The sequence below is a fragment of the Myotis lucifugus genome, unplaced genomic scaffold, assembly GCF_000147115.1.
Source record: "Myotis lucifugus unplaced genomic scaffold, Myoluc2.0 scaffold_139, whole genome shotgun sequence".
NCBI lineage: Eukaryota > Metazoa > Chordata > Mammalia > Chiroptera > Vespertilionidae > Myotis > Myotis lucifugus.
Window position 1 is genome coordinate 1,869,262 of NW_005871187.1, and position 21,399 is coordinate 1,890,660.

At 39.1% G+C, this 21,399-nt stretch overlaps 1 long non-coding RNA gene across 1 annotated transcript in view; it reads left to right on the forward strand.

Moving 5' to 3' along the window:
- Positions 1-21,399, forward strand: part of LOC111827161 — a 115,160-nt gene that overhangs the window by 15,910 nt on the left and 77,851 nt on the right. Inside the window, exon 4 of the long non-coding RNA XR_002830677.1 lies at positions 16,814-16,990. This is a non-coding gene — a long non-coding RNA (uncharacterized LOC111827161). The remainder of the gene's footprint in view (positions 1-16,813; positions 16,991-21,399) is intronic.

The window sequence follows — 21,399 nt, forward strand, 5'->3', positions numbered from 1 at the left end:
TGTAGCACTTTCCACACTGTGTTGTGTTTTGTGCACGGCACATGGCTTCTAGTGCAGAATTGAATGAGATACATGTGTATCTTCAGACTCTTTATATTTATTGGGAATTAGAAGCCAGTCCCTCGGCCTGGCTGGCAATCGGGGCCAATTGGGGGGGCTGGCTGGAGGGGGGAAGGAACCATGGGAGGTTGGCTGGCCAGGGGGAGGGACTGCAGAGGGTTGGGCAGATGTGGGACGTTGGTTGTGGGAGCACACTGACCACCAGGGGGAAGCTCCTACATAGAGTGTCTGCCCCCTGGTGGTCACTGCGCATCATAGCAACTAGTCAATCAATTGTTCAGCTGCTTAGGCTTTTTATATATAGACTAGAGGCCCGGTGCACAAAAATTTGTGCACTCGGGGGTGGGGGGCCCCTCAGCCCAGCCTCTGCCCTCTCGCAGTCTGGGACCCCTCGGGGGATGACCACCTGCTGGCTTAGGCCTGCTCCCCTGGGGATTGGCCTAAGATGGAAATCAGACATCCCTCTGGCAACCTGGCAGCCCTCGAGGGATGTCCACTTGCCAGCGGGGAGCAGGCCTAAGCTGCAGTCGGACATCCTTAGCGCTGCTGAGGAGGCAGGAGCGGCTCCCACCACCACCGCTGTACTGGCAGCCATTAGCCTGGCTTGTGGCTGAGCAGAGCTCCCCAATGTGGGAGTGCACTGACCACCAGGGGGCAGCTCCTGCATTGAGCGTCTGCCCCCTGGTGGTCAGTGTGTGTCATAGTGAACAGTCATTCCCAGTCTTTCTGCTGTTAGGGTCAGTTTGCATATTACCCTTTTACTATATAGGATAGAGGCCTGGTGCACGGGTGGGGGGCGGCTGGTTTGCCCTGAAGAGTGTCCCAGATCAGGGTGGGGGTCCTGCTGGGGTGCCTGGCCAGCCTGGGTGAGGGGATGATGGCTGTTTTCAGGCTGGCCACACCCCCTTCAGGGTGGGGGTCTCCACTGGGGTGCCTGGCCAGTCTGGGTGAGGGGCTGAGGGCCGTTTTCAGGCTGGCCAGCGACTGAAGCTCCCAGCCTCTCCTTTTTTTCTTTCTTTTTTTTTTCCTGAGATTTATTTACCTTCTATAATTGAAACATTGTTGCCATCACTGGCGCTCCTAGCTCTGAGGCCCGGCCGGCTGAAGGCAGGTATCTGGGGTTTGTTTAGCTTCTATAATTGAAACATTGTTGCTTTTGGGCTCAGAGCTGGGCCGCAGCAGGCCGGGAACCTTGGCTTCCTCCATCACTGGAGCAAGCAAGCCTCATGTTCACTTCAGTTGCATGGCTGCCAGCCGCCATCTTTGTTGGCAGTTAATTTGCATATCGCCCTGATTAGCCAATGGGAAACATAGCGGAGGTACGGTTAATTACCCTTTTTGTCTTTTATTAGATAGGATGTGGTCTGTATCTTTCACATCCTCAGAACCTAGCATAGTGCTTGGCATTGAGAGGCACTCAATAAATGGAAAATGTCCTTAAAATGTAATTTTTGATTTATTAAAATTTCTTCCTGGTAAATGTCACAGTAACATTAAAGATGTGATTCTCAACTCTAAAACATTATAAAAGTGGCCTAATACATGACTCAGACAAAGCAGTGCATTCTCTGTGGCCTTCATGTACACATTTATAAAATGAAGGGTTTGGATAATATGATTTCTAAAGATCTTTATATCTCCAAAATTCTATAACTGTGACACCTAAGAATTAAATAAATGGGAGAGGGTGATATGAACACATGTTTTCAACCCTACTTTCTCTATCACCTCTTTCTGGAATAACAACAATTAAAACTAGCCCACATGTGTTGACTGAAAAGATCAATGAATTCTAGGGGAAAAAAGTATAGGTAGGAAGGGTAAGTCAAGGACCTACTACAGGATAGTTTGAATTAATTGTGAAAATGCCGAATTTTGGAATATTATGCACTATTAAAATTTATATAGAGACCATAATGAGATGTCATTTCATACCCATTCCAATGACTAACATTAAAAAGACTACTAATATCAAATTTTGATGAGAATGTATAATAACTGAAATTTCTGTTTATTGTTGGTAAAAATATAACATGCAAAATCTAACTACTTTAGATAAAGGTGTGGAAATTTTAAAAAACTGAACATATACCTGCCCTGTGATCCAGTAGTTTCTCTCCTTGGTATTTTAAACTTGAGGCCCGATGCACGAAATTCATTCAAGGGGCTTGGCCCTTGCAGCCACAGCTGCCTCGGCCCTCGCGGCCCCCGTCTGCCTCACGGCCCTGGCTGCCTTGCGTCCCCCGCAGCCCATGGCCCTACCCACTGGTCATTCTGGAAAGTCATTCTGCCATCTGGTCTAATTAACATATTATCTCTTTATTATATAGGATTTTATTTATTTAAATTAGCATACAGTAAAATTGACTTTATTTTTGCCAAAGAGCTTTATGATCTATTAACACATAAATAGATCATGTAATCAGTCCATACTCAGGATACAGTTCTGTCACTCCTACATTTTTCTAGTGCTACTTCTTTGTAGTCATTCCCTCCCGCTAACCGTACCCTTGGCAACCACTAATCTGTTTTCTGTTGTTATCATTGGTGTTTTTTTTTTTTTCCAGAAATTGAATCATATAGCATGTAACCTTCTGAGATAGGCTTTTTTCACTCAGCATAATGCCTTTAAGATGTATCCATGACTAAAAGGGCAAAGGTTAAAGACAAAGAAAGAATCTTAAAGGCAGCAAGAGTAAGACAGAAAATTACCTACAAAGGAGTTCTCATTAGAAAGTCAGCTGACTTCTCAATAGGAACACTTCAGGCTTCAAAGGAATGGCATGAAGTATTCAAAGTAATGAAAAGCAAGGGCCTAAATCCAAGACTACTGTATCCAGCAAGGCTATTATTTAAAATTGAAGGTGAAATAAAAAGTTTTCCAGACAAAAATATAGGTTAAAGGAGTACATTACCACCAAATCAGCAATGCAAGAAATGTTAAAGGGACTGCTCTAAGAAAAAGAAAAGGAGATAGAGCAGATCAAAGCCATAAAGAAAATAAAAATGGAAATAAATAAATACCTATCAATAATAACCTTAAATGCAAATGGATTAAATGCTCCAGTAAAATACATAGGGTGACTGCATGGATAAGAAAACATGACCATGTTTATATATGTGCTGTCTACAAGAGATCCACCTCAGAACAAAAGATAAATACAGACTGAGAGTGAAGGAATAGAAAAATATATTCCATGCAAATAGAAAGGAAAAATAAATGGGGTAGCAATATTCATATCAGACAAAATAGACTTCAAAACAAAGGCCATAACAAGAGACAAATAATGCCACTCCATGATACTAACGAGAATGATTCAACAAAAAAATACAACCCTTGTAAACATATATACACCCAATATAGAAGCACCCAAATACATAAAAAAACTCTTGATGGACTTTAAGGGAGAGATTGACAGCACTACAGTCATAGTAGGAGACTTTAACACCCCATTGACTTCATGGGATAGATCTTCCAGACAAAAAAATTTAACAAGGAAAGAGAAGCCTTAATGACACACTAGAGACCAAATGGATCTAACCAATATTTACAGAACATTTCACCCCAAAGCAACAGAATATACATTCTTCTCAAGTGCACATGGAACATTCTCAAAGATAGACCACATGTTAGGGCACAAAACAAGTCTATACAAATGCAAGAAGACTGATATAATACCAAGCATCTTCTCAGATCACAGTGGCATGAAGTTAGAAATCAACTACAATAAAAAAACTCAAAAGCATTCAAATACACGGAGGCTACATAGCATGTTATTAAACAATGAATGTGTTATCAATGAGATCAAGCAACAAATTAAAAACATCCTGGAAACAATAGAATCTAATGATAAAATGAATTGACCAACAAAATAAGACCCGAAGCATGGAGGCATGGAACAGACTGTCATACCTCAAAGTGGGGTTGGGAGGATGAGAAGAGATAAACCAAAGAACTTGCTTTTCATTACTTTGAATACTTCATGCCATTCCTTTGAGGCCTGAAGTGTTTCTATTGAGAAATCAGCTGACTTTCTAATGAGAACTCCTTTGTAGGTAATTTTTTGTCTTACTCTTGCTGCCTTTAAGATTCTTTCTTTGTCTTTAACCTTTGCCCTTTTAGTCATGATGTATCTAGGTGTGGGTCTCTTTGGGTTCATCTTGATTAGGATTCTCTCTGTCTCCTGAACTTGTGTGACATTTTCCTTCACCAGGTTGGGGAAGTTTTCATTATTCTTTAAATAGGTTCTGTGTTCCTTGCTCACCCTGTCCACTTTCTGGTATTCCTACAATGCAGATGTTGTTACATTTCATGTTGTCCCAGAGCTCCCTTAAGGTATCTTCCTGCTTTTTAATTCTTTTTTATATTTGCTGCTTACTTAGGTGTTTATTTCTACCTTGTCTTCTAACTCACTGATTCAGTCCTCTGCTTTATCCAATATACTTTTAATACCTTCCAGTGTTCTTCCTGTCAAATGTATTATTCTTCATTTCCGTCTGGTTTTTATTCCTGGCCTCTATTTCCCTTTTCATACTGTTGTAATTTGCACTAAGTTCCTTAAGCATCTTTATAACCATTGCTATAAACTCTTATGTTTGATAGGTTCCTTGCCTCCATTTCATTTACTTCTTTTTCTGCAGATTCCTTCTTATCTCATTTGGGGGTTGCTTCTTTGTCTCCCCACTTTAGCTGCTCTTTTATTTGCTTCTATATATTAGATAGAACTGTTATGCCTCCATTCTTTGTGGGATGGCCTTATGTAGAAAGTGTCTTGAGGGGTCCAGTGGTGCCGTGCCTTTGTTCACCTGAACTGGATGTTCTAGGAATGCCCTGTCTTGGGTGGGAACCCAAATGCTGTTTCAGGCAAAGCCTCCAGAGACCCGCATCTACCTGCAGACTGATTGGATTCAGTCTGAGTATCCCCAGGCAATTGTCCACAGGTGGGGTGAGAGGTTTTCCAACAGGGTGTGGCAATTGCTTCTGCCTGGTGACTAATTGTTATTCTCAGTCTCTTAATGGGCCTCAGAAACACCACAGGGTGGGGCAAGGGGTTTTCCAGTATGGTGGGTCAACTGTTTCCCCTCCTACCCCAGGCAAAAACCACCGGGATAGCAAAGGTCTGCCTGAGAAAGATGACCTCCATAGCGTGAGGGAATAACTCAGCACAGAAAACCAGGGTGTCTACCTTCTGAGCTCTAACCCCAGAGCCCCCAACCCAAGCTTGTACTTACACTGCTCAGTCCACTCTGCCCTCTCTCTGCTGGAGCCCAACATGAATGTTACACACAGAATCTTGTGCATTGGCTCTTTCAGAAGGTGCCTTCATTTTCAGGCATCTCTCTCTGGTAGACAGCAACCCTGTTGCTTTTTACAGCCAGATGTTATGTGGGCACCTTTCTCAGTTCTGGTGCTCTCTGCTGGGTGGCCCAGCTTGGGGATTAGACTTCAGAGTTATCAGTGGCAACCCCCCACAGCTGAAATATCCCTCTGGAATTTCAGCTGCTATCTGTGAGAGCCTGGCCAGCCATTTCGTGCCTTGGTCCTTCCTACCAGTTTCTATGTGGTCTCAACTTTCCATCCTTGGTTATCACGGTTCTCCCAGCTAGTCTTTAGTTGAATATTTGGGGTGTTTTTTTGTATTTCAGTTGTAATTCCAGTTTGGCCCTGGGAGTGTGTCTGTATAGCATCCACTTACTCCACCACCATTTTTATTCTCCACAAAATTCAGTATTTTGAACTGTAGAAAAAGCAACTTTACAGTTTAGGATCAACCTCCCATCTTATCTTTGAGCATTTTTATAATAGCTGCTTTCATGTCTTTGTCTTTTAATTCCAAAATCTTTGTTATTTTGGTATTGGCATCTCCTGATTATATTTGATATTTTCCTAGTTATTCGAATAATTATGGATTATATTTTGAACATCTTGAATATTATATTATGAGCCTCAGGGACTTAAGTCCTGTGCAAAATGTTGACTTTTTTGTTTAGTAAGTAATTGAACCATCTTATTTCAGGTTACAAATTATGAATAGCCTATTTTCTGTTGTATTTCAAAGTTATTTCTATGTATAAAGCTTTTTTTATCTATCCCTGTGCTAAAAGCTGATAATACACCATGGTAGCTTCTCTCATGGAACTTTTCTTTGATTAGGGAAAGTAAGAACAATGAATCAAGTAAAATTAAATGCATTACAAGGGAGGTACAGAGAGCTGTGGGAACACATTTCCCACACATTCTCACCTACCATTCATTCCTCAAACTACTGCTATTAGAACCTTGTGACTTACACTTGATAAAATGATGTCACCAAAGTCACAAAACTTTCTTTAAATACTAATAAATTCGAGGAAATTTTAAGCCTATCTAAGCAGATTTCTCTGACATTATTACCTTAAAATCATCTATAAAAGCTTATTTAAATCAGTTGTGTAAGTTCAGAACTAACTTAACATCGTATTTGAAGACTTGCTCTGACATATATCATCTATCACAGGACCAAGCACATTGGATTTAACATGTGCTCTGGAAAAAAAGAAAGGTTTAACAGATCACTCAAGAATTTTGATTGATGATCTAAGATGGTGGCAGAGTAGGTGTAAGATACCCTCACCTCCTCCCAGGACAAAACTAGAATTACAACTAAAATATAGCACAATTAACCTGAATAACTGAAGACAAGCTGAAAAAATGTTTTATAACCAAGTATTTATAAAAGTACCACTGAGACTATTAGGAAGGGAGAAGCACAAAGTGCTGGCCCCACTCCCACAGGCTGAGATTCCAGAGAGCTATCTCAACTGCAAAGGTTCCTCCTGAGGAATGTGGGATCTCAATCCCTTTCCGGGTTCCCCAGCTCAGAGCACCAGAGCTGGGAAGAGGTGCTCACATAACATTTGGCTGTGAAAATCAGCAGGGATTTTGTCTGCCATAGAGAGATGGGAGTCTGCTAGAGACACAGTGCCCTCTTAAAGGACCAATGCACAAAATCTTGTTCACAGTCACTCACCCTGGGCTCCAACAGACGGTGGGCAGAGCAGACGAGTCATGAGAGGAGAGACTGGGGTTTGTGGCTCTGGGGAGAGAGTTGAAGGGACAGACAGAGTCCCTGTGCTGAGTCCCTCTCTCACACTGCAGATGCCATCTTTCTTGGGTAAAGCACTCCCCTCAATATGGTATCAGCTAGGGGAATGCAATAGCCCCACCCTCCACAATCCCTGTCATCTCACTCTGTGTAGCTTGCTGAGGAATCAGCGGCCTGGGTTGAGGAGTCCTAGCAGATTTAGGGGTTGCCAGTGACTTAGTTGTGTGGCTTTGGGGCATGGTCATTACAGCTACATTTCTGTGACCATGACAGGTGTGTCCCCATCATGGGGGATTCGCCAGCCCCACTCTCCTGATTTCCTGGCTCTTCCCTGATGAGCTCTGGCTTCCAGCAGAGTCTGGGATAGACTGAGTTGTGTGGCTCTCAGACAGGGGCCATTTTTTCCTCACACATGGGACTGGTGCAGAGCCCCCCCCCTTTACATGGCCAAATCTTAGCTTGTTTGGGCCTGATAAATTCTGCTAGCTTCACCCTGATGACCCCCTGAGACCCCACTCACCAGAGAGGTCTGCAGATACTCAGCGACTGCCAGGTAGATTTGGTATGCCCCAGGACTTTTGCTGAATGGCCTCAGACCCAGGGCTGTCACTGAGATTGAACCAGTATCAATCTGGCAAATGCCTCTTAACCCTACAGTGACTCACTGATAACCTACCCTAAGAAACTTGATTACCATGAGAAAATCTTTCAGTGACTGAACTTAATAGGCAGCCAGCAAGCAGGGGCAGGTGGAGGCAGATCTTGCGATGCCCTGGGCCATTGCTGACCTGCCCTCAGACTCAGTTCTGGTCCTTCTTATGCAATTCAGGCTCAGCTGGGGCAGCCACGAACTGTGGATCACTTTGTAGCCCCAAACAGGTTGCCCAGGGCCATTCACAGGCAGCATCTGACATTTACCTACACCAGAGTCCCTCCCAAGAGGCCCCAGAATCAACACACACAGTGTTAAGCTTCAGACAACATCAGAGTAGGATCCAATTAGCTTTACAAGTGACACATCCAAAGGGAGATGTCCCCAGGCACCAGACCCGGCTGAGGTGAATTTTGCTTGGTGTAGTCAGCACCTGTGCAGCAGCTCATACACTATGGTCGGGATTGATCCTTACAGTCAGTATGAGGGTTGACCCCTCCCGCCCACATGGATTTATGCCAATCAAGACTCAGTTATAACAGGAGGGCTCACATAACCAACACATGGAAATTCCTGGAGCACAAGCTAAGGTGATAAAGAAGACTATACCACTGGGTCCCACAGGGCACCTACTACATAAGACCACCCAACTAAGACTAGGAAACATGGTAGATCTATCTAATACATAGAAACCTAACACAAGAGACAACCCAAATGAGGAAACAAACAAAAAACATGCCTTAAATGAAAGAACAAGAGAAATTTTCAGAAAGACAAGTAAATGAAACAGAGGCAAGCAATTTACTGGATACCGAGTTTAAAAAAAATGGTTGTAAGGATGCTTAAGGAATTTAGTGAGAACTTCGACAGCATGAAAAAGGACATAGAAACTATAAAAACACTCAGAAATGAAAAATTCAGTATCTGAAATTAAGAGTACACAAGAAGGAATAAAGAGTAGGGTAGATGAAGCAGAAGATTTAATCAGTGATTTGGAAGGCAATGTAGCAGAAAACATCCAATCAAAGCTGCAAACAGAAAACATAATTTTGAAAACTGAGGATAGTTTAAGGGACCTTTGGGACAATATGAAATGTAACAACATCCGCATCATAGGGGTTCCATAAGGAAAGAAAGAGGGCAAGAGATTGAGAACCTATTTGAAGAAATAATGACTGAAAACTTCTCTAACCTGGTGAAGGAAAAAGACACACAAATACAGGAAGTGCAGAGAATCCCAAACCAGATTAACACAAAGAGACCCACACCAAGATACATCATAATTAAAATGGCAAAGATTAAAGACAAAGAAAGAATCCTAAAAGCAGCAAGAGGTATAGTTAGTAACCTGCAAGGGAGCTCTCATAATACTGTTGCTGATTTCTCAACAGAAACATTTCAGGTCAGAAGGAACTGTAATGAAACATTCAAAGTGATGAAAAGCTAGGACCTACAATCAAGACTTCAAGACTATTTTACCTAGCAAGGCTATCATTTAAAATTGAAGGAGAAATAAAGAGCTTTCCAGACATGACAAAACTAAATGAGTTCATTAACATAAAGTCAGTATTATAAAAAATGATAAAGGGTCTTTGTTAAGAAGAAGAAAAAACAAACAAACAAAGGAACATACTTAAAAGAATAAAATGGCTATACATACATACCTATCAATAATCACTTTGAATGTAAATGGCTTCAGTGCTCTACTCAGAAGACATGGGGTAGTGGAATGGATATGAAAATAAGACCCAATATACAGTATGCTGTCCACAAGAGAGCCACCTCAGAATGAGAGATACAAACAGACTAAAAGTAAAGGGATGGAAAAAGATATTTCATGCAAATGAAAGTTGAAAAGAAAAGTTGGGGTAACAAAACTTATAGTAGAGAAAATAGAATTTAAAACAAAGGCTACATTAAGATACAAAGAAGGACACTACACAATGATAAAGGGAGCAATCCAGCAAGTGAATACAGTGGAACCTCGTTTCTCTAATATCTCCCATCTCAATCAATTTGCTTCTCAACCTGACAACCCTGTCATGCAGATATCTGTATGATCAGTGACACATCTCTCAGGTGACAAAGGAGAGAATGCATGAATGGGAGTCAGTTTACCACTGTTAACATCTCAGGATATTGTGCGATGAATATTTTAGTGATATTTTTGCTTTTGCTGCTTACAATTATTGTTAAATTTTCATTTTTTTTACTGTACATTTCCCTTCCTCTTTGTTAAATTTACATTTCACATCCTTTTTGTTTTTAAAGTATTTATTTATAGATTAAACAGTATAATAGATATGTACTGTATATAAGAAAAGTTAAAACAGGGATTCATTTGGCAGTCTGGAACGGATTAATCCAATTACATTATTTCTAATGGGGAAAAATAAGTCAGTTTTTGAACAGCCTTCAGAATGAACTAAGTTTGATAAAGGAGGTTCCACTGTATAACTCATGTAAACATTTTTGCACCTGATATCAGAGCACAGAAAATCTTGATGGACATAAAGGTAGAGATAGACAGTAATACAGTCATAGTAGGGGATTTTAGCACTCTATTGACATCAATGGATAGGTATTCAAGACAGAAAATCAACAAGAAAATAGCAGTCTTAAATGACACAGTAGATTAAATAGATTTACTTAATATCTTCACAGAATTTCACCCCAAAGAAGCAGAATATACATTCTTTTTAAGTGCACATGGGATATTTTCTAAGATAGGTTACATGTTGGGACACAAAACAGTCTCAATAAATTTAAGAAGATTGAATGCATATCAAGTATCTTCTTTGACCATAATGCAGTGAAACCAGAAATCAATAACAAGAAAAAAAAAGAAAAGAAATGAAAACACACAAAGACATGGACACTAAATAACATGTTACTAAACAATGAATGGGTTAATGATGAGATCAAGGAAGAAATGGAAAGATAGTTGAAACAAATGAAAATGAGAATACAACAGCCCAAAATCTATGAGTCACAGAGAAAGCAATCTTAAAAAGGCAAAATCTGCATTACAGGACTACCTCAAAAACACAACAACAACAAAAAAACAAGAAAAATCTTAAATAAACATTGTAATTTGACACTTAAAGGAACTAGAAAAAGAACAACAAACAAAGACCAAACGAACAGAAGAAAGGAAATAATAAAAATTGAGTAGATGTAAATTAAATAGAGTCTAAAATATATAATACAAAAGATCTATGAAATCTAGAGCTGGTTCTTTGACAAAAATAAACAAGATTTAACCAGATTTATCAAGAAAACAAAATGAGGACCCAAATAAATAAATCAGAAACAAAAGAGGAGAAGCATTGTCCCATACACCAGAGGACTGTGGGTTTGATTCCTAGTCAGCACACATACCTGAATTGTGTATTTGATCCTTGGTTGGGGTGCTTATGGGAGGCAACCAATGGATCTCTCTCTCTTTCTCTCCCTCCTTCCCTCCCTTCTTCCCTCCCTCTTCCTCTCTCCCTTCCTCACTCTCTATAAAAATCAATAAACATATACTTGGGTGAGGATTTAAAAAACTAAAAGAAAAATAGACATAGAGATCAATGGAACAGAATAGAGAGCCCAGAAATAAACCTACACCTTTATGGTCAATTTATATTTGACAAAGAAAGCAAGAACAAACAATAGAGTAAAGATAGTCTATTCAATAAATGGAGTTTGGAAAATTGGACAGATAATGCAAAATAAAAACAAAATACCTCACAAATGAACCTAGACCACCATCTTATACCATACACAAGAATAAACTCAAAATGTATCAAAGACCTAAATCTTAGAGTCAAAACCATAAAAATCTTAGAAGAAAACTTAGGCAGTAAAATCTCAGACATTTCTCTTAGCAATATTTTTTTTCTGATATATTACCTCAGGCAAGGGAAACAAAATAAAAAATAAACAAATGGGACAACATCAGACTAAAAACTTTTTTGCCCAGCAAAGAAGCCATTAACAAAATGGAAAGGAGAACTTATTTCCCAATGATACATCTGATAAAGGATTAATATTCAAAATTTATAAAGAACTCACACAATTCACCACCAAAAAAAGAAACAGTCCAAAAAGAGCAAAGGATCTGAATAGACACTTCTCCAAAGAGGACAAACAAATGGCCAATAAACATGTAAAAAGATGGCCAATGTCAATCAGAGAAATGTCAATCATCAGAATGCACATTATATCCATAATGAGATATCACCTTACACCTGACCATAATGCAATGAAACTAGATGCTATCATCAATAAATCAACAAGTGTTGGTGAGAATGTGGAGAAAAGGAACCCCTTGGTGCACTGTTGGTAGGAACGCTGATTGATGCAACCACTGTGAAAAATAGTATGGAGTGTCCTCAAAAAATTAAAAATCAAACTGCCTTATGACCCAGGGATTCCACTTCTGGGAATATATATAAGAAACTTGAAACACTAATTTGGAAGAATATATGCACACCCATGTTCATAGCAGCGTTATTTACAATAGCCAAGATTTGGAAGCAGCCCTACTGTCCATCAGTGGATGAGTGGATAAAAAAGCTGTGGTACATTACACAATGGAATACTACTTGGCCCTAAAAAAGAAGGAAGTCTTACCTTTTGTGACAGCATGGATGGACCTGGAAAGTATTATGCAAAGTGAAATGATCTAGACAGATACCATATGATTTCACTTATAAGTGGAATGTAATGAACAAAATAAGCAAACCAATAAAACAGCATCAGACTCATAGATACAGGGAACAGACTGACATGTTTCAGAAGGGAGGAGGTTTTGGATGCTGGCTGTTAAAAGTAAAGGGATTAAGGGGAAAAAATAAGCTCATAGAAACAGACAACAGTATGATGATTATCAGAGGGAAAGTGGGTTTGGGGGATGTAGAGGGTAAAAGGGGATAAGTGATGATGGAAGGAGGCTTGGCTTTGAGTGGTGAACACAATACAATATACAGATGATGTATTGTAGAATTGTACATCTGAGACCTATGTGATTTTATTAACCAATGTCACCCCCAATAAATTCAATAAAAATGAATTTTGATTAAAAGGGGAGAAAGTGGTAAAAATTACAAGATTAAGGAAAGATTTTATTTTATTTTTCTTGTAAGAAGAGAGCAACTTGGAAATATATAGAGAGTGAGAAAAAGGATCCTGTGGAAATGGGAGAGATTGAAAATATAGGGGGAAGGGAGTAAGATCCTGGAGGTTATCGGAAGGGGGTGGAATTGAAATCATAGGTGAACAGATGGCTTTGATCACTATTTACTCTGGTGCACATACTCTGTTCCAGTCATCTCTGTTTTCTACCTGGTATTTTAAGTCATTAAACAATTGGACTAGAAAATCTATGTGGTCTTTCTAGCTTTGGATGCCATGACTCTCAGCCAGCTTCTCTAGGGATAATATTTTCTAGTAGAGAACTCTCTAACCAGGGGTAATTGGACACAAGTGGTAAATTTAGGAAGGGAAACAAAAGAGAGCTTTCTTCTTTCCTGCTGAACTCAACTAATAGTACCTTTGTAAACATCATATATTAAATTCTTTTCTTTTCCTGAACAATGCAATCTCTCTCGCTAGACATCTGTTTTCCTCTACCATCAAATTTTGAAATAAAACTGAATTACTGCCAGAAAAAAAGTAAAAAGAATTATTTTGTACTAGTCTTATTTAGTCTAAATTATATGTGTTGCTAAACTTTATAGGGGAAGCTTCCCATTTATAGATAGATATTTTCAACTATAGGTATTAGGAATTATGTATGAAGCTTATATCCTCTAAGACAGTGGTTCTCAACCTTCTGGCCCTTTAAATACAGTTCCTCATGTTGTGACCCAACCATAAAATTATTTTCATTGCTACTTCATAACTATAATATTGCTACTGTTATGAATCGTAATGTAAATATCTGATATGCAGGATGGTCTTAGGTGACCCCTGTGAAAGGGTCGTTTGACCGCCAAAGGGGTCGTGACCCACAGGTTGAGAACCGCTGCTCTAAGAGGATACTGGTATGATTAAAAAGGAATATTTTTTAGTATAGAGAAAATAGGACTATTTAAAAATATATTAGTATTGTGACATTACATATCAGTGTTTCTAATTCTCTGAATGAACTATGTTGATTTCTGAAATTTAATTAAGCTTTAAGAGAGCGATACAACTATTCATTTACCCTAAGTCCAAGAAAGATGCTTTCCCACTTCAGAAGGACATCCTTATAATGGCAAAGAGGAAGAGCAACATTCCTAGGCAATCAGATCAGATCAAGATGATTTGACAGGCAGACTCATACATAGAGAGCAGGCAGACCGCTGAGGTGGGGGTGGGGGTATTAAGCAAAAAAGAAAAAAAAAGAGAACTCATGGACATGGACAACAGTGTGGTGATTGCAGTGTGGGTGGAGGTGTTTCACACAATTGTAAGACAAGTATGCAAATATTAACACTAAATCTTACTATTATTTTTACTTATATAATACTAGAGGCCCGGTGCACAAAAATTTGTGCACTGGGGGGGGGGAGGGGGGGTCCCTCAGCCCGGCCTGTGCCCTCTCACAGTCTGGGACCCCTCGGGAGATAACGACCTGCTGGCTTAGGCCTGCTCCCGGGTGGCAGAGGGCAGGCCCAATCCCTAGGTGCAGCCCCTGGTCAGGCTCAGAGCAGGGCCGATTGGGGAGTTGGGGCGCCGCCCCCTGTCATGCACAGAGCAGGGCGGATTGGGAGGTTGCGATGCCACCCTCAGTCACGCTCAGGGTAGGGCCGATTGGGGGTTGGGGCACCGCCCCCTGTCACACTCAGGGCAGGGTCGATAGGGAGGTTGCGGTGTCACCCCCTGTCACGCACAGAGCAGGGCCAATCAGGGGGTTTGGGCGCTGCCCCCTGTCACGCTGATCCCGGTGCTGGGAGGCATATTACCCTTTTACTATATAGGATAGAGGCCTGGTGCACGGGTGGGGGCTGGCTGGTTTGCCCTGAAGGGTGTCCTGGATCAGGGTGGGGGTCCCCACTGTGGTGCCTGGCCAGCCTGGATGAGGGGATGATGGCTGTTTGCAGCTGGTCACACACCCTTCAGGGTGGGGGTCCCCACTGGGGTGCCTGGCCAGTCTGAGTGAGGGGCTGAGGGCTGTTTTCAGGCTGGTGGGTGACTGAAGCTCCCAACCGCTCCTTTTTTTCTTTTTTTTTTTATTCTGGGCCAAGGCCTCTGCTGCTGAAAGCAGGTATCTGGTTTGTTTGGGTTCTATAATCGAAACACTGTATCATCTCCAACTCTGAGATCCCGGCCGGCTGAAAGCTGGTTTCTGGGGTTTTGTTTAGCTTCTATATTTGTTACAATGTTTCAAACTGCAAGCTCAGAGGCCGGCAAGGTAGGTGGGGAATGTTGGAGTCCTCCTTCACTGAAGCAAGCAAGCCTCATGTTCGCTTCCAGCTGCCTGGCTGCCGGCCGCCATCTTGGCTGGCAGTTAATTTGCATATCGCCCTGATTAGCCAATGGGAAGGGTAGCGGTCGTACGCTAATTACCATGTTTCTCTTTTATTAGATAGGATGCCAGAGTTTTGGATAATTTGCAATGTTTTAAAAATAGTATATTCTGTCTTTACAACTATTTCCCAACTATTTCATTGCCCTTGGTAGGAACATAGGTATTTCCATTTTAAATTTGAATTTTTACCTACAATCTTTGTGAACAATTTTAAACTCTCATAGAAGAAAGATATTCAGAAGAAAAGTTTAGTTGTATTCAGAGCCATTTCAGAATTATTTAAAGACTTTAATCTCAAAAATCTTTTTGCTCAGTTAACTAATGTCATACTTTTTAAATAATTACACTGTCTGCTTACCTGCTAATTAACTTTTCCCCTCACTCTTTCATTCTTTCCATTTCTTTATTAAGCTGGTTTTCATCTTCACCAACAAAGCTCAAGACTTTGGAGAGGACAATGAGAAGTATTGGGTAGAATGCTAACTGATTTAATTCTCAGAGTGAAGCTGTCAATTGCAGGTAGCAACTGCCTGTGAGGGTAGAGTAGAAAACCTGCCTTAGTGTGAAACAACAAAAATGCAGCCGCCAGATTGAGAAGGAGTAAATGGGAAAGGGAAAATGAAAGATCAGGAGAAAGAGGAAGGCTTGTATGGATTTCTCTATAGCTTGGAGCTATTTCTTCTTCTGTGACTTTTATTTCTCTTGTGAGAATTGGTATATGTGGGGAGCTATTTATAATGAGGAATATATTCTGTTTCCTATTTTTAAATATTTGTTGCATTGGTCAAATTGAGTTTTCATAATAATTGACATGGTGAGAAGATAATGACTTCATCTCAATTCAGATGTTGTGATTTTAAATAAAATATAGTTTTATAAAGAAATAAAACAATAGACAAATGGAAAACATCTTTGTAAATAATGGATTTGGTAATAGAGACAGAAGATTTTGCAATCAATTTTATTTGATGAATCTGAAATTGTATTTTCTTTATTTTATCATACAATTTGCTGTAAATATGAGTTTATTCCTTGTTTTCCAACAATAAATATGTTTATACATATTTATATTTATGAAAACTTAATAGAAACAGGCTTTGAGAATCTCATGCAATATAGAAAAGTTCAGTGAATGTATTAAACATGAAATACATTTTAAAGTCCTCAAGCCTCAGAGTTAAATGAAATACAAATAGTTACTTATTGGTACAATCTATTTTGGGGTTTATTCAATTGGGTTCTCCATTTTCACTCTTTCTCCTTTTGTTTCAAAAAATTGTCACTTTAAAAATAAGTTTTGCCAAATATTTCAACCCCTATTGAATCTTCTTATTGTATTTCATTAGCAACCTTGAATCAAGTTAAAGCAATTTCAATGGATTCATTTTACTTTAAAGAATTTTTCCTTGGCTATTTCAAATAAACTGACTTGAATGTGGCTCATTCCTATTTTTGACATACTGTGTCTTGTCTTTTTCTAATTCTTCCCTGTTATATTCCTTTACATATTAGATTCCACTGAAGTAGACGTTTCCAGTGTATGAGACCTTCAAACCATCAGGAAAATGCTATCAGTTGCTGTAAACAAACCCCAGATGTCAGTGACTTTCCACAGATGTCAATTTCTCACTCACAGGAAGTCCAATAAAGGTGGTTCTGAGGTGGACAACATTCATCATGGTCTTTCAGGTACGGAGGCTCCTTGTAACTTGTGACTCAATGCCATCCTCTAGGATCTGAGACTCATAGATTCAGCCTCCCAAAGATGAAAGAAAATGGAGAATTTACACTGGGTTTGAAGTGAGCAGGCTTATAAGAAGTGTTCATCACTTATGTTCACATTTCCTTGTTCAGATCTTAGTCCCATGGCCACACCTAGCTGCAGGGCAGGCTGGGAAATGTGGTCTAGCTAAATGCCCAGGAAAAATAGGTTATAGGTTTGGTGAATAGCTTTCAGGTTTTCGCCTCATCATGCCTTTCCTTACCTTCTTTTATCTCTTGAAAATTGATCCAATTTTCTTTAATTTAATTTAATAATTTATTTACTCAACAGATACTTACTGAATCCATGCTATGATCTAGGCCAGTGATGGCGAACCTATGACACGCATGTCAGAGGTGACACGCGAACTCATTTTTTTTGGTTGATTTTTCTTTGTTAAATGGCATTTAAATATGTAAAATAAATATCAAAAATAAAAGTCTTTGTTTTACTATGGTTGCAAATATCAAAAAATTTCTATATGTGACACGGCACCAGAGTTAAGTTAGGGTTTTTCAAAATGCTGACATGCCGAGCTTAAAAGGTTCTCCATCACTGATCTAGGCATGTGCTATTGTTCTAAGCATTTGGGATATCTCAGTGAACATTACAGACAAAAAGTTCTGATCATGTAGAGCTTACATTCTAATAGATGGGTCTAGACAATTTTTAAAAATTAACATAACATGTAACATACAGGATTTTAAAAGATGACAAGTTTAATGGAAAGAAGTAGAGTGGGAGATGGAGAGAGCAGGCTCCAATTTTAAGTAGAATGGCCAGAATAGGCTTCATAAAAAAAGTGACATGTGACTAAAAAAATAATACAAAAGATAAAGATAAACAAGATTGACAAACCTTTAACCAGACTCATGAAGAAAAAAAGAGAGAGGACCCAAATAAAATCAGAAATGAAAGAGGAAAAGTAATAACTGCCATCAAAGAAATACAAAGGATTGTAAGAAAATAATATGAATAACTATATGCCAACAAATTGGACAAACTAGATGAAATTGATAAATTCCTAGAAGCATCCAATCTTCCAAAACTGAATCAGGAAGAATCAGGAAATCTGAATAGACAGATTACAAATAATAAAATTGAAGCAGTAATCAAAAACCTCCAGCAAGCAAAAGTCCTGGACCAGATGACTTCACAGGTGAATCTTACCAAACATTCAAAGAAGAGGGGACTCCTATCCTTCTCAAACTATTCCAAAAAATTTAAGAGGAGGAAAAACCCACCAATTTTATGAGTCCAGCATTATCTTAATTCCAAAATGATATAAAGATACTGCCAAGAAAAACAATTATAAGCCAGTATCCTTCATGATATAGATGCTAAAATCCTCAACAAAATATTATCAAAGGGGATCCATCAATACATTAAAAAGATCATACATCATGATCAAATGGTATTTATTTTGGGAATGCAAGGTTAGTACAATATCTGCAAATTAAGAAATGTGATACAACACATAAACAAAATGAAGAATAATAAAAACCACGTGATCATTTGAATAGATGCAGAAAAAGCATTTGATAAAATCCAGCACCCATTTATGATAAAAATTCCCAGCAAAGTGGGAATAGAGGGATCATATGTCAACATAATAAAGGCCATATATGACAAACCTACAGCCAATATCATGCTCAATGGGCAAAAACTAAAACCATTTATTTTAAGAATAGGAACAAGACAGGGATGTCTGCTTTCACCACTCTTATTTGACATTGTATTGGAAGTTCTAGCCACAGTGATTAGACAAGAAGAAGAAATAAAAGGCATTGAAATTGGAAAGGAGGAAGTAAAACTCTCATTATTCGCAGATGACATGATTTCACTTATATGTGGAATCTAATGATCAAAATAAACTAACAAAATAGAAACAGACTCATAGAGAGAGAACAGATTAACAGCTGTCAGGGGGTGTGTGTTGGGGGTTGGATGAAAAAGGTGTAGGGATTAAGGGTGAAAAAGTGATATTTGAGAAACAATTTGAAAGAAGCTAGACGTGCAGCGGTTCTCAACCTGTGAGTCAAGACCCCTTTGGGGGTCAAACGACCCTTTCACAGGGGTCGCCTAAGACCATTGGAAAACACATATATAATTACATATTGTTTTTGTGATTAATCACTATGCTTTAATTATGTTCAATTTGTAACAATGAAAATACATCCTGCATATCAGATATTTACATTACGATTCATAATAGTAGCAAAATTACAGTTATGAAGTAGCAACGAAAATAATTTTATGGTTGGGGGTCACCATAACATGAGGAACTATATTAAAGGGTCGAGGCATTAGGAAGGTTGAGAACCACTGAGCTAGAGGATTAGCCAAGCAGACAGTAAGCAAAGAGTGTCTAGGCAAAGTAAACAGCTGTGTAAAGGCCTGAGGCAGAAGCATGCTTGGTGAGTTCAAGGAACAAGGAGGAGGCCAATGAGACTGGAGTAGAATAATAAGGGAGAGAGAAGTATAAAATGGAGCCAGAGTGGTAATTTCAGAGTAGGTTGCTTAGGGCAGAGTTCTCAATCTTGCTTGTCTCACAGTACCCTTTTTGTCTATGCAAATTTTCACATCTCCTGCAGGTGAAAATAAGTATCTTATCATTCCATTTATTAAGTAGTTAAGTCTAAACAGCTTAATGAGTGTTTATGCCCTAATAATTTAGTAACTGTCTGAAAAATAATACACAGAGATTGAAAGGGAAAAAATAATATTTTTATTATTAAATAACCATAATTGCTAAAAGTTCACATGCACTGTTGAGTTGAACAGCTTACCAAATCTTGAAATCACATAGGATACTGCATTGTCATTTCCTGTTCTTGTGGATTTTTTATGGCTCTTACTTTTAATTACAACAACCTCTGAAAACCCAACTTTAAAAAGATGTCTTGGGAAGGAATGTGGAGTGATCTAATGCTGGAACTATGAATTGTCTCAAGTTAGAGGTTTTCATGTTGTCTAACAGGTGCTGCTGTGTATCCCCTGAAAGTTTACAATACCCTGCAACATCCCAGGCTATCCTGTGAGTTTGGTGTTGCACCTTAGAGCATCTATGTGTAGTTTGGGAACCATGGTAACTGGTCCTGAAACCATATCCCTGTACCAAGTTAATATCACTAAACATAATTAAATGATTCCTTATATAGTACTCGATCATTGTCAGGAATACCAGCTGTTATTACGTGTTTTAATTTTAATGACATGTTGCCGAGTCTGTGTGGCTCTGTGGAATTTATGTCATAAAGGATGAGTCAGACCATAAACACTAATAATGAATAAGTGCATGATAGAATGTTAGAAGTTAATAGTACTATGTCAAAAGGGAAAATTAGAGAAGTCTCAGGGGGTTGGGAGTGTGGGTAGGAAGGTGGGTAGCAGATTTAAATAGGATAGTCAGGATAGGCCTCTGAGAAGGTAAAAAATTGAGGTGATGAGATCATAGTACTGGGGCCAAGTACACAATTCTATGCTAGGTGCTATCTGAGATCCAAAGATGAGCTAGATGCAACACCATTCTTTAGGAGCTGTTCAGGGGAAATATAACAAGTATACAAATAATTATGACACATGCTAGGTACAACAAATGTCATGGAGGAATTTTCAAAAGATACTACAGGAATTAATAACAATTCTCAGAGGAGACAACATATAGTAACAGAACGTGGACTTTGAAGTTCAATAGACCTACATTTGCCTCCCAGCCATCAGCCTACCAGCTGTCGGTAGGGTGAATGATGGTCTTTGATTTAACACTGAAAGTCTTGCATCCTGAGAAACCACTCATTTTCAGCTTTAGCACTGAAAGTCCCATATTCTGAGAAACTTCTCAGTACAATTTTACTACTGAAATGTCACACTTCATTTTTGGCAAACCAGAATTTATTAATTTGGGAATAAATCCAGTCTTGTGGGGTTGATCTAAGGAGTATACAAATAATATTTGGCACATTGGAGACAGTGAATGCTTGGTGTCTGGGATTTAATAGATAGGGTGAAGGAAAGACTTCATGAAAGAGGCAGGATTTAAAGTAGACTTTGAAAGGTAAGTGAAATTTCAGTTGATATAGGACAAAGTATGTTCAACTGGCAAAGATGGATAGAGATAGAAAGAGGGCGAAAGGAACAGGATGACCAGAAACACATAAAAGCAGGAAATTACATCTTCAGGAAAGTGGTGAATGTAGTTCACACTGAGCCAAGCATAGGTCTGATAAAGGAAGCAGTATAATAAAGAATCAGGGTTTAGGAAGGTTGACTTAGACCATCTTCCTGTGGACTGTCAATGACTGGAGAGGAATTAAAATTCAAATTGAAAATATTA